This window comes from Aythya ferina, assembly GCF_964211825.1.
Source record: "Aythya ferina genome assembly, chromosome: 16".
In the NCBI taxonomy this organism is placed as follows: Eukaryota; Metazoa; Chordata; class Aves; order Anseriformes; family Anatidae; genus Aythya; species Aythya ferina.
In genome coordinates, this window is record NC_140315.1 from 2,005,099 (window position 1) to 2,015,058 (window position 9,960).

General features: G+C 47.9%; 1 long non-coding RNA gene across 1 annotated transcript; it reads left to right on the forward strand.

The window, feature by feature from the left end:
* The first annotated feature begins 661 nt into the window (after window positions 1-661).
* On the forward strand, window positions 662-8,090 carry LOC311445696. The gene is made up of 3 exons (XR_014698586.1): window positions 662-720; window positions 6,308-6,437; window positions 7,119-8,090. It is a non-coding gene; the product is annotated as an uncharacterized lncRNA (long non-coding RNA).
* Window positions 8,091-9,960: the final 1,870 nt, after the last annotated feature.

Genomic DNA, 9,960 nt, shown 5'->3' on the forward strand with positions numbered 1-9,960 from the left:
TTTCAGTTGTCTTTGTGAGAGTCAGTGTGAATGAACGGGAAGGAAACATTTGGGTATCAGTATTGGTAGAGAACAGAAGACATGAATTTGAGACTAAAAATCAACATGTGTTTGCGTAGGCCTGATATTTTGTTTTATAGGAATCCTCTATTCAAAATACTCAAGGGGGCCAAGATGTTACAAAAATAATGAAAAAGAGAGGAGTCCTGCACAAACCCAATCTTGTAGGTACCTTCTGTATGAGTAAGCACCTAAAGGTCACAAGCAAGGGTCACTGTGCAAGAGTGGATGAAAAAGCTCATTTGGGATTTAATTTTGCAACAGTGGCTGGATTTCTTCTCAGTTGGAAGAAAGCATTTCATGCAGCAATGAACCTTGCTCTTTTCTCGGGTGTCCAAAATGAGTTCATGAGTCTTCAATAAGGAAAACAGAGTGAATCACTAAGATATAATATTTGCTGATGAGTCTCCATCGTGGAGTAGATTGCTGTGCTTTATCACAAGGAAGCTCAACAGGAGGATGGGGTTCAGCTTCCTCAGCCACAGCAGCCTGCAATGATCACAGGAATCTGCAGCACAGAGTTGGGAAAAGAAAGTAAGCCTGGTTCAGTTGCAAGTAATTAATGAATTAACACACTTTGCCCTCCTCCTCCCCAGCCTACAAACAGCAAAGGCCAGGGAAGGAGCAGAGATGGTTCTGAAAGGGCTGGAGGTGATGAAGGTAATGGTAATTATTTAACAAAAAGTTTGGCCAGGCCTTTTTTTAAGTGAATAAAAGCTGGGGTCTGAAGGAATAGAGATTTTTATTATTATTATTTTTCTATTTAGTAATATTTAAGCCATCAGTAAGCTCTCAAAAAGCCTGGGAGAGCAGGGAAGGTGCAGCCTTTTCCTCTTCTATGGGGTGGCAGGGTGTTATTGTGCAATCAGGTGGAGTTTTAAAGGGTTACTTGGTGTTAAAAGCTGAGAATCTGTAAGTTGTCTCTTTTTGCTGGGTGAAGAAATGCTTTCTGAGCTGCAGCCCCAGGTCCAGACAAAGCCACATGCTTGCATCTCGAGTTGGGTTAGGGAAGTTTACCTCTTCTTGCCTTGTCCTTTAGCCTACATAAAGAAAATTAAATGGGGATCATTAATCCTAGTGATTAAGTGTTGGAGTGTCCCCCTTTCTTCAGGGTTTCTCTGCAATTCAGTGTCTAATCAGCTAACCAAAGTGCTTTTGAAATAAGAAGAGTTTTGGGTCTGTGTCCTGTTTGCACAACACCTGTTATAGGGCAGTGTGTTCAAATACCCTCTTGGCTTCAGTTCTGTTGATGCTGGCTAATGCTTGGTATCTTCCTGGGGCTGCCCAGATGTGAGGGAAGTAAGCTGGAAAAGTTTTTCACACAGAAGTTCCTAGAAAATTATTCACTATATATATATATATATATATATTTTTTTTTTTCAGTGTAAAAGTATTTGATTCCTAAACTCTAATTTGATGGATGTGTGCATTGTTCCAGCAGTGAAAATGCTTAATTCTCTTAAATTCTCTCATTTCTCTAAACAATCCTCCTGTGTTTCATGCATTTTCTAAAAGCCTCCACTTCAGCAGCCTTTCCAAACAGCTCAGTGAATGTGTCAGAACCCCTTACAAGCTGTAAAGCAGGTGATGGAGATTACAAGGACGATTTCACCCATCACTGAAACACTCTTTGCTCAGGGAAGGAAAGCAGCATCCCTGTAGCCGTGCACCACCAGGACACCTGCAGCTGCATGGGATGCAGAACACTAATACAAATACAATTTGGGGACTGAGAGAGGTGCAAGCAAGGTGGGACAGGAGGCAAATAAGTGGACTGGAAGCTGGCAAGGAGCCTGGGTACTATGGAGTCCCTAGGGAAGCTGGGCAACCCCATTTACTTACTATGGAAGCAGCAGATAGATTTTGGGGGACAAATGAGGCACCTACACCCAAAAATTGGGCACCAGGTGGTGTGTGGCTAGCCAGAGAGCCTGGAGACACAGTTCCAAGGCTCCTTGCATTCAGACAGCAGATTTTAGCTCCTTCTGAGCTGAGCAGGGACCTGGAGGACCATCCTGCAGAGGAGAAACTAATTAATCCACCAGGCTGAAATCCCTGCTGTAAAACACTTCTCCACCTGGGCATATTTCTTGCAGAGCCTTTGAGCAGCCTGAGGATGATGGAAACTGGGGAGCAAGATGAGGGGGTGGGGAAAAGAACAGTGTTTTCGTGGTGAAACTCAATGCAGATGCTGCATAGGAGTCAAGAGAGATAAAACAAGCAAACATTAGGTGCCATGGGAGGGAAGGGAGAAGTGAGCATTTTTCTAATCCCTGAATTTGACAGCTAGTTTATATGAAATAAGCTCCGAAGGCTCCTGCCTTCCCCAAGGTATTTTCTTTCTAAATAGATCTATAGATACACTAATTAGCCAAAGGAGAAGTACAGGAGTTAATCCCTAATCATGTAAATGTGTTGTTTCAATTAATTAATGCACGTGGCACTTGTGCTCTAGTGATAGGCACCCTAAGGAAAGGCAGACATGAATGAGAATAATCATATTTAACAGTCTGCTCCCATTTATTCCTCCAAACATGAGCGATGTCAGACCTTCCCATAATCTTTCTCCATAATTCATTGTTGCTCGGCAGTGCCGGGTTGTAAATTAGCCGGAATCACAGCCTGGAAATGATAGTTTTGCAAAACAACAACAACAAGAAGTGTTTACTTGATGGATTGGCGAAGGGACACGAGCAAGGGAGAAGGGAAAAGCTGGGTCTGCGTTGGCTCTCAGCCCTTGCCTGGGGTTCTCTGTCCCCTGGGATGGGGACCAGCACCCTGTGGGTGGGTGCAGGCAGGGGGTGGGTGCCTGAGGTTTGGGTGCTGTGTAGGGCGATGGCTCGAGAAAGCAGGGAGACTGGGAAGAGGAAAACAAGTCATTGAAGAGTATTTGCAGCCATTAAAAAACTCTTCCCTTAATAAGGGCATCATTGACCTCCTTAACAGCTGCCCAAGCTGTGTTTGCAGCCTCGTGCAAGCACAGTAAAAGAAAGATTCAATTTCTCCCTTTTTTTTTTCTTTAAACTAAATGCTAGCATTTTAGCTCAGACAGTCGCTGCGAAGGATAATAAACAGGCCCTGTTTATATAAACCTGAGGGGACTGCAATGTCCTTTCTATGCCATTTCTCAGAACTGGAAGCACCGCGGCACAATTAAAAGCTACTTTGTTAAGGAAAAGCACAAGAGGGGCATGGAGCAAGGCAGGAGGGGCTGCTGGTGGTGTGGGGAGAGGTGCGTGGAGGAGCCCTGCCCCATGGAAAGGGGCTCGTGGGCAACTTCTGCACCCTCAGCTCAAGCTGTTTCCTATCAGCAAGATAAAAATACCTACGAATGGTACAACGGAGCATCTGTGCAGCAAGTAATTACCTCGTGGACTGGGCTAAGGCTGCTTTTATTAAAAGGCAGTGTGCTGTCAGGTTTGTCTGAGGACTCTTTGGAGGGCTGGGATGTTTGCTGAGGTTGTTCCTGCATGTTTTCTGAGACTGGCAGCAAACACACCTTTATTGCAGCCTGTCTCCTTGGGCTTTGGAGCCCCAAGGCAGGGGATGATGCTCAGGATGGAGGATGCACGTGTAGCACCGAGGTATAGGAGCAAGGCCCTTGAGGTGATGCCAGGGGAGCTGAGGTTTGTGGGCTTTTGAGGTACATTTGATTTTTTGGCTGCTGTATGTCTGGCTGAAGCCTTGGCATTGCACTGCTAAAAAGGTAATAAATATATCTGTTAAATACCATTTTGGGGAAACTTTGGAAATACACTACTGGGGTGTTATCTTGGCTGGGAGCAAGCACACTTGGAGCTCTTTGGCCCTGTGGACCACATCCCTCTATCGTAAACCACAATTTGATTTTTGAACCTCTTTTTCCCTATCTTTCCTGGGGCACTTGCACTGTGTTTTCCCCCAGGCCCTTCTCCTTCTCTTAGTAAGCCACTGAACCAATCTCTTAAGAAGTCAACCAGGGTTTCTCAGCATTCCTGAGACTGATGAAGAGGAAGGGTTGGCAGTCCCACAAGCTCTGCCTGCAGCATCGTGTTGTAAACCCTAAACCGCTGTGGCCACCTCTCTACCTACACAGCAGCAATGCTCACTGCAATTAGAAGTTGATTTTTTCCATTCAACAGGAAAAGAAAAAAAAAAATCTGAGTTTTTTTTTCTTCCCTCTGGTTGCTACGGTAACTATTTTGTCAGGCTGTTGGTTTGGGTGTTTGAATGAGGGAAGGTTTAATTTTGCTTCAGCAAATTAGCCCATTCCTTTGAGTGCGATTTCCTCCAGTGGAAAATTCCTGCTGCAGCTTCCCAATGCTTCAGAGCATCCGTTCTAAAGATTGCATCTCTCTGGTTTCCACTCGGAGCGTGAAATGTTTCCGTTGTCTCTTTACCTGACAGGCTGCAAAGCATTTCTCTCCTTTGAAGACCTCTCTAGGCTGGTACCTTGATGCTTATTTAAAACCACAGTCACTTCTGAAATGAGTCCATGATAAAAAATTAAAAAAAAAAAAAAGACTTAGGACATGCTGAAAGTGAGAGGATTGCATGGAGGCCTGCTCTGAAGTCTGAAGATATCAATGAAAAATGATGTCTGCAGGAATTTGGTGCTTTACCCAAACCCAATTTGCCTCTGCTCAGCGCTAGGTGGTGACTAACCTCGCTGATGGCATAGGACTATGAAGGGTTTCTAGGTGCAATTGCTTTGCTGTAGCAGCTCTTCCTAAACTGATTGAGAACTACATCAAAGTAGCAGTTTTCTTTCCTTCCTTATTTTTCCCTTGCTTGTGGGTCCTCCTTTCAGACTCTTCTTGGAATTTAGTAGTTTTGAAGTTCAGAAACAGTGTTAGTCTCCTGCTGAAGTGAGTTCACAGCCACTTCATGTCAATTTGTTGAACTGGGCTGTAGTGGGGCAGCTCCAGAGAGGAAGAAATTCCTGAGCTGTTCAGAAACAGGCAAAGAATCTGAAAACCTGATGTTAAAAAACATCGATGTGAAAACCCAGCAAAATCCCCCCATTCAGTTCTGAAAGTGCTTATAATTTATCACAACCGTTCTTGCTCACTTAAGTGTTTGCATTTTCATTCCCAGTTTAAATCTCCCTTGAGTTTTAGACCGGGAAACCTCAGCAAAGACAAAAACCCGGTCCTCCTGCCCCTGTCCCCTCTCTCCCCCAGTTGCAGAGCCCCAGCATCGCTTCGTGCCGCCGATGAGCGAGAGCGCCCTGCCACCTTGTGGGGTGCCTCCGACACGTCCCGGCCTTGCTGCTGCGGAGAAATCCTACAGAAAGTTCCCCAAAAAAATATAACCGAATAGAAATCATTGCTAAAACTCCTCACGCGGCGGCTCTAGGATGATGGGGATGGCCTGATGCTAAAAACCCTACAATATCAGTGCAACCTCTTGGGAGAAATATGATCTTAATGCCTGCAGTGCTCTTCCTTGATTTTTTTTTTGTATGTGCAGGTCTCTGAGGATGTGAGAGACATCAGTGCTTGACGTCTCGGGATGCTTGCTCATTTTTGGGAGGAAGGTGTTTGTACAGGGGGCTCCCTGTGTGCTGGCCTGGGGCTCACACTGCCTGCGGGCAGGTCTGGCAGCTCCCTGCTTTTATCTCCCACTGCTTCTGCTCAAAAATCAGAGAGGTTCTGCTGTGAAATGGGATGAGGATGGCAGTGGGTGCTGCTGTGTCCCAGCGTGATTCTGCCCTGGGAATGCTGAAACCCAAGTGGGAGACGATGGGGGAGATGGACATGGTCCTGTGTGTAAATCTGGGTGTGAGGATGGAAAGAGAGAGGATGGGGAGTCCCATGCTTGGAGCTTACAGTGGGGGGAAGGAAGGGGTGAGGAAGGATGCTCACTTGAGCAGCAGCTTCTGGGGGATGCTAGAAGCCAGGTTTTATCCCTTCCTGCAGCATGGCAGGAGCTGCGGTCCATGAGCAAGTTTTTGTCAGTGGGCTCTGCCACCGGGTGGCCCTGGAGCTGCCACAGAGGAGCTCCTGCTGCAGCACCGCCTGCGAGCACCAATTAGGATTAATGCTCAGATTGTCTTTTTGAGCCTTGGAAAGACAACTAAAGGGGAACGAACTAGTAGGGCTGCTGAGATCCACTAATTGGCACTTCCTTCCCTCACCCATATGCTCGCTTCCAGAGCGACAGCGCTGTGAGCACCGATGTAATTGAATTGTCAAGTGGCAGGAGCTATGTGGCCGTGCAAAGCTCAGCCCTTTGGTTGGTGATTTGTCGTGTTTCCTTACACCAGTGTGCTTCTGGCTCCCAGCTGCACAGATGTGGCATGCTCTCCATCACTGCTCACCCCAAGCATCAGTGCTGTGGTCCTGAGAAGGACAGACGGATGCTCAGCCACCAGGAGGAGGACTTGAACTCATCAGGCATGTGTAGTGAGTTTTATTTCGAGGTTCAGATCACTGTTGTGCATTCTGATCCTGTGCTAAATCACTCACTGGGCTTGCTCTTCCCTTTGAAACTCTGAAATCTGCTGCTGGAAGATGGGGGGACCCTGGGCAGGGGGTGGAGGCGCAGAGCAGGGATGTGCGGTAGCTTTGCGTGGTTTCCCTTCTGGCTTTGTGTACAAATACTTTTCTCCCAAGTTGTTTTGCTCTAAACATCTGCTCAAACAGTTGTCTTTAAGGGGTGTGTTTCTGAGAGCATTAAAGCTAATTTTGCCTCAGAAATGCCACATCCAGGAAAGCAGGAGTGTTCTTCCTTGAAGCCACCCCCAGCCTTGTAAACAAATTCTTAAAATTACAAATGCACCACCTAAACAAGGGCCTGAAAGACTTTAATTTTCAGTGAGTGTGCAGCACGTGTCCCTTGGCAGGCTGATGGAGAGGGGTGAGTTGGAGCTCCCTGTGCACACTGCTGTCATGGGGGCATCGTCAGAAATGTCAAATTCCAGCAACCCCCACGCAGCCCCTCAGGCCTTGAAGATTTCTTTATCCAACGTGGATTTTTTTTTGTCGGGATCTGTCATGGAGATTTATGAATCTGATCTATTGGGCAACAGCCAAGTACTCTGTGGCAATTATTCTGAGATAAAACTTTTATTTTAGCAGCAGCCTGTCTGCTCCGGGAGTGACAGAGCTATTCTCCTGTTTCTTCAAGTTTGCCACCTGGGAAGTTTTCCAGCAATAAATAGTCATGAGCTGCTATTCTGGATGCATGTGGTTGGTTTCAGAGCTGTGTGACAGGTTAAAAACAAACAAAAATAACCTTTCGTCTCAAAGAACGTGTTTGTGATCTCTGCTACCTTGCACGCCTACGGGACTTGCTGGAGAATAAACTCCTACAGGCTTGATTTTCCTTAAAAGAATACAGCTGCTAGCTTGGGAGGAAAGAAAGCTGCTCTGATTTTTTTGTTGTTTAGGTGGTTGCTATTGTTTGCTGCTTTGGAAGGGGATGAGTCACCACCTGAAATCGCTGTGTTCTCAGAAAATGTTCCAATTGACTAAAAAGTCAACAAAATTAATTTCCAGCCAACTACAGACAATTTGCGGTATCAAATCTAATTTCTGACAGCACAGAATAAAATAACATATTTTTTCCCCCCATCTAACCAGAAAATTCCTTGTAATTCATGAAGGAAATAAAGCAAACAAGAGAGCTTGAGCTAACACCACCAAACTGTAGGATAAGCTGCAGGATTATCCTCTAGGTATTGATCTCGAGAAAAAGAGGAGCAGCTGCAGAATCCTCCCAGGGCAAAATAATTGTGTCTGAAAGCTTGTTTGCCAACTGATCTGTATCCAGAGCAAAGGAATTATTTTGCCCTTTTGGGAGGGGGGCTGGAATGTCAAACATGATAATTTAGTTTGCAGCACTTTGCGATGCTGGGAAAGCCTCGCAGCACGCTGAGCTCTGCCTACCTGTGCGTGGGTGAGAGACAGCTGGTTTCACCCCGAAACAAAGCGTTTTTATAGCCCTTGGAAAAGCCACGCTGTCCTGTTCCTTGCATAGCTGTTTCTTGGAGGGAAATGGGTTTTGCTCAGCAGGATTTTTTTTGGCACTGATGGATGCGGCAGCGCGCACACCCCTCTGCTCTCCTCTTGTGCTGGCGCAGGGAGGAAGGCTTCCTGTCCCCACGGTGGGGACAGCAGCATGGTGCTGGGCTGGCAGCCTTGGAGGATGCACCAGGGTTTGGGGCTGGGCTCGGAGGAGCCGGGGCAGAGCATGGAGGGATGATGCTGGGCTGAATTTTGGGCTGGAGCTGGGAACCTGGTGATTTATGCTGTGGAATCAAAGCAAGAAGCAGAGGGGGGCTGTGAGCGGGGGCGGTCGAGGAGGGCCGTGCATCTGGGGGAGACGCTGTGTGCTCCCTTTGTGCCTTCCAACAAACCTGGCTCTGTTACGGCCCTGGAGCTGAAGGAAGACGGGGCAGGAAGGAATATTGCCTGTCCTCGATGTGTGAGTGCCACAAAGCCTGCATTGAGGGAGAGGGCGGACTGAGATGGTCCTTTCTGTCCTTGGAAACCTTCCCGAGCAAGTCCGAGGTGCTTTGGAGCTGGCTTTGCTTGCTGAGGGATTCGTTTATGGAGCCTGACCTCATTTCCCCCAGCACACACCAGTGTGTGTTCTCTCCGCTTTATTAATCTGAAGGCGTTATCGCTCGCGTTTGTTTGAACAAGTTCCCCACAGATCTTCCCCAGCTGGGTCTGTGCCACTCTCCTTCCTCGTGTGCTCCAAAAATAAACCAGCTCGAAATTAACTTTGGAGTCCTTCGTTACCGTTCTCCCCAGATGTCCCTTGGACCCTCTCTGAGCACCGTGGCACTAATCCTGCTGCCTGCAGCTGGCCTTGGTGCAGAGCTCCCTTCCTCCAGGCTTGAGGGGGGAATCTGCTGCTGGGGACGTGGAGGATCACGCTGGGGTGTTGGGTCCAGGTCAAGCTGAACGTCAGCGTGAGTATTGCACCCACATGATGGAGCCTGGCACAGCTCAGGCAGCAAGGGGCTGATAAGGGTGGGCAACACCAGCAAGGGAGGGAGAAAAACTGCTGCAAGGGCAGGGAGAAAACCCTTTGAAAGCTGATGCAAAGCAGAAATAGGAATAAAACATCGTTGCAGGTGCAATCAGGTATTTGGAAACTGTTTCGGAGACCATATGTGATGAAGTTATTCCCACCTTTTCTGCACCCCCTCGCATCAGTAGGTGGCAGCAGCTTCCCGGCTGCTGGCGGAGGAGCCTTTGCTCGGAGGAGCTGGAGCAGCTCTCTGCAGCTCTGCCTTTCTCTTGCCTGCTTCTCTCCCTTTTTCTCCTCGGCCCATCCTCCCTGCACGACCCGAACTGTAGGTGGCAGCAGGAAAAAGATTTTCCTATTTCTTTGTGACTCCGGCTCTGGATAGTATTTTTCCGCTAATGGCCGCTGTCTGGTGGAGCCCCTTGGCTCCGATGCTCCTGGTGGGTGCACAGCCCTGCCTTGGCTTCAGGCCAGCCCGCAGCCTGTGCCAAAACCTGCACGGGATTTTCCACGTGTGCTCCAGCTCCGAGCAAAGAGGCTGGAAGTGTCCGCAGGGAGCAGAGGGGGATGCTCCCACTGAACTTCCCATGGAGCTGTCCCGAAGTTTGGTCCCAAGCTGCTGCATCACAGCCTGGAGAGAAATGTGGCTGCTGCCTCCTGTGAAGGGAAATAGAGAAGATGAAGCAGTGACTTGTGGCACTTCCATCCTTGGAGATTTCCAGAATTTGGGAATCTCCCTGCTTGGACCAGGGATCTCCAGACTTTGCTGTGCTCACCTGCTGCCAGCCTGGTCTTTGACTCTTTAGTCTCCAAGTGCTATTTGTACCCATCTGGGTCAATATAATGGGGTTTTCACTCCCTTTAGCCAATCAGGCAGCCACCTAGCACTTTGAGCAGGGCTGAGTGAGCCTTCAGAAGCATTGTCCTGGTCCTTTGCAA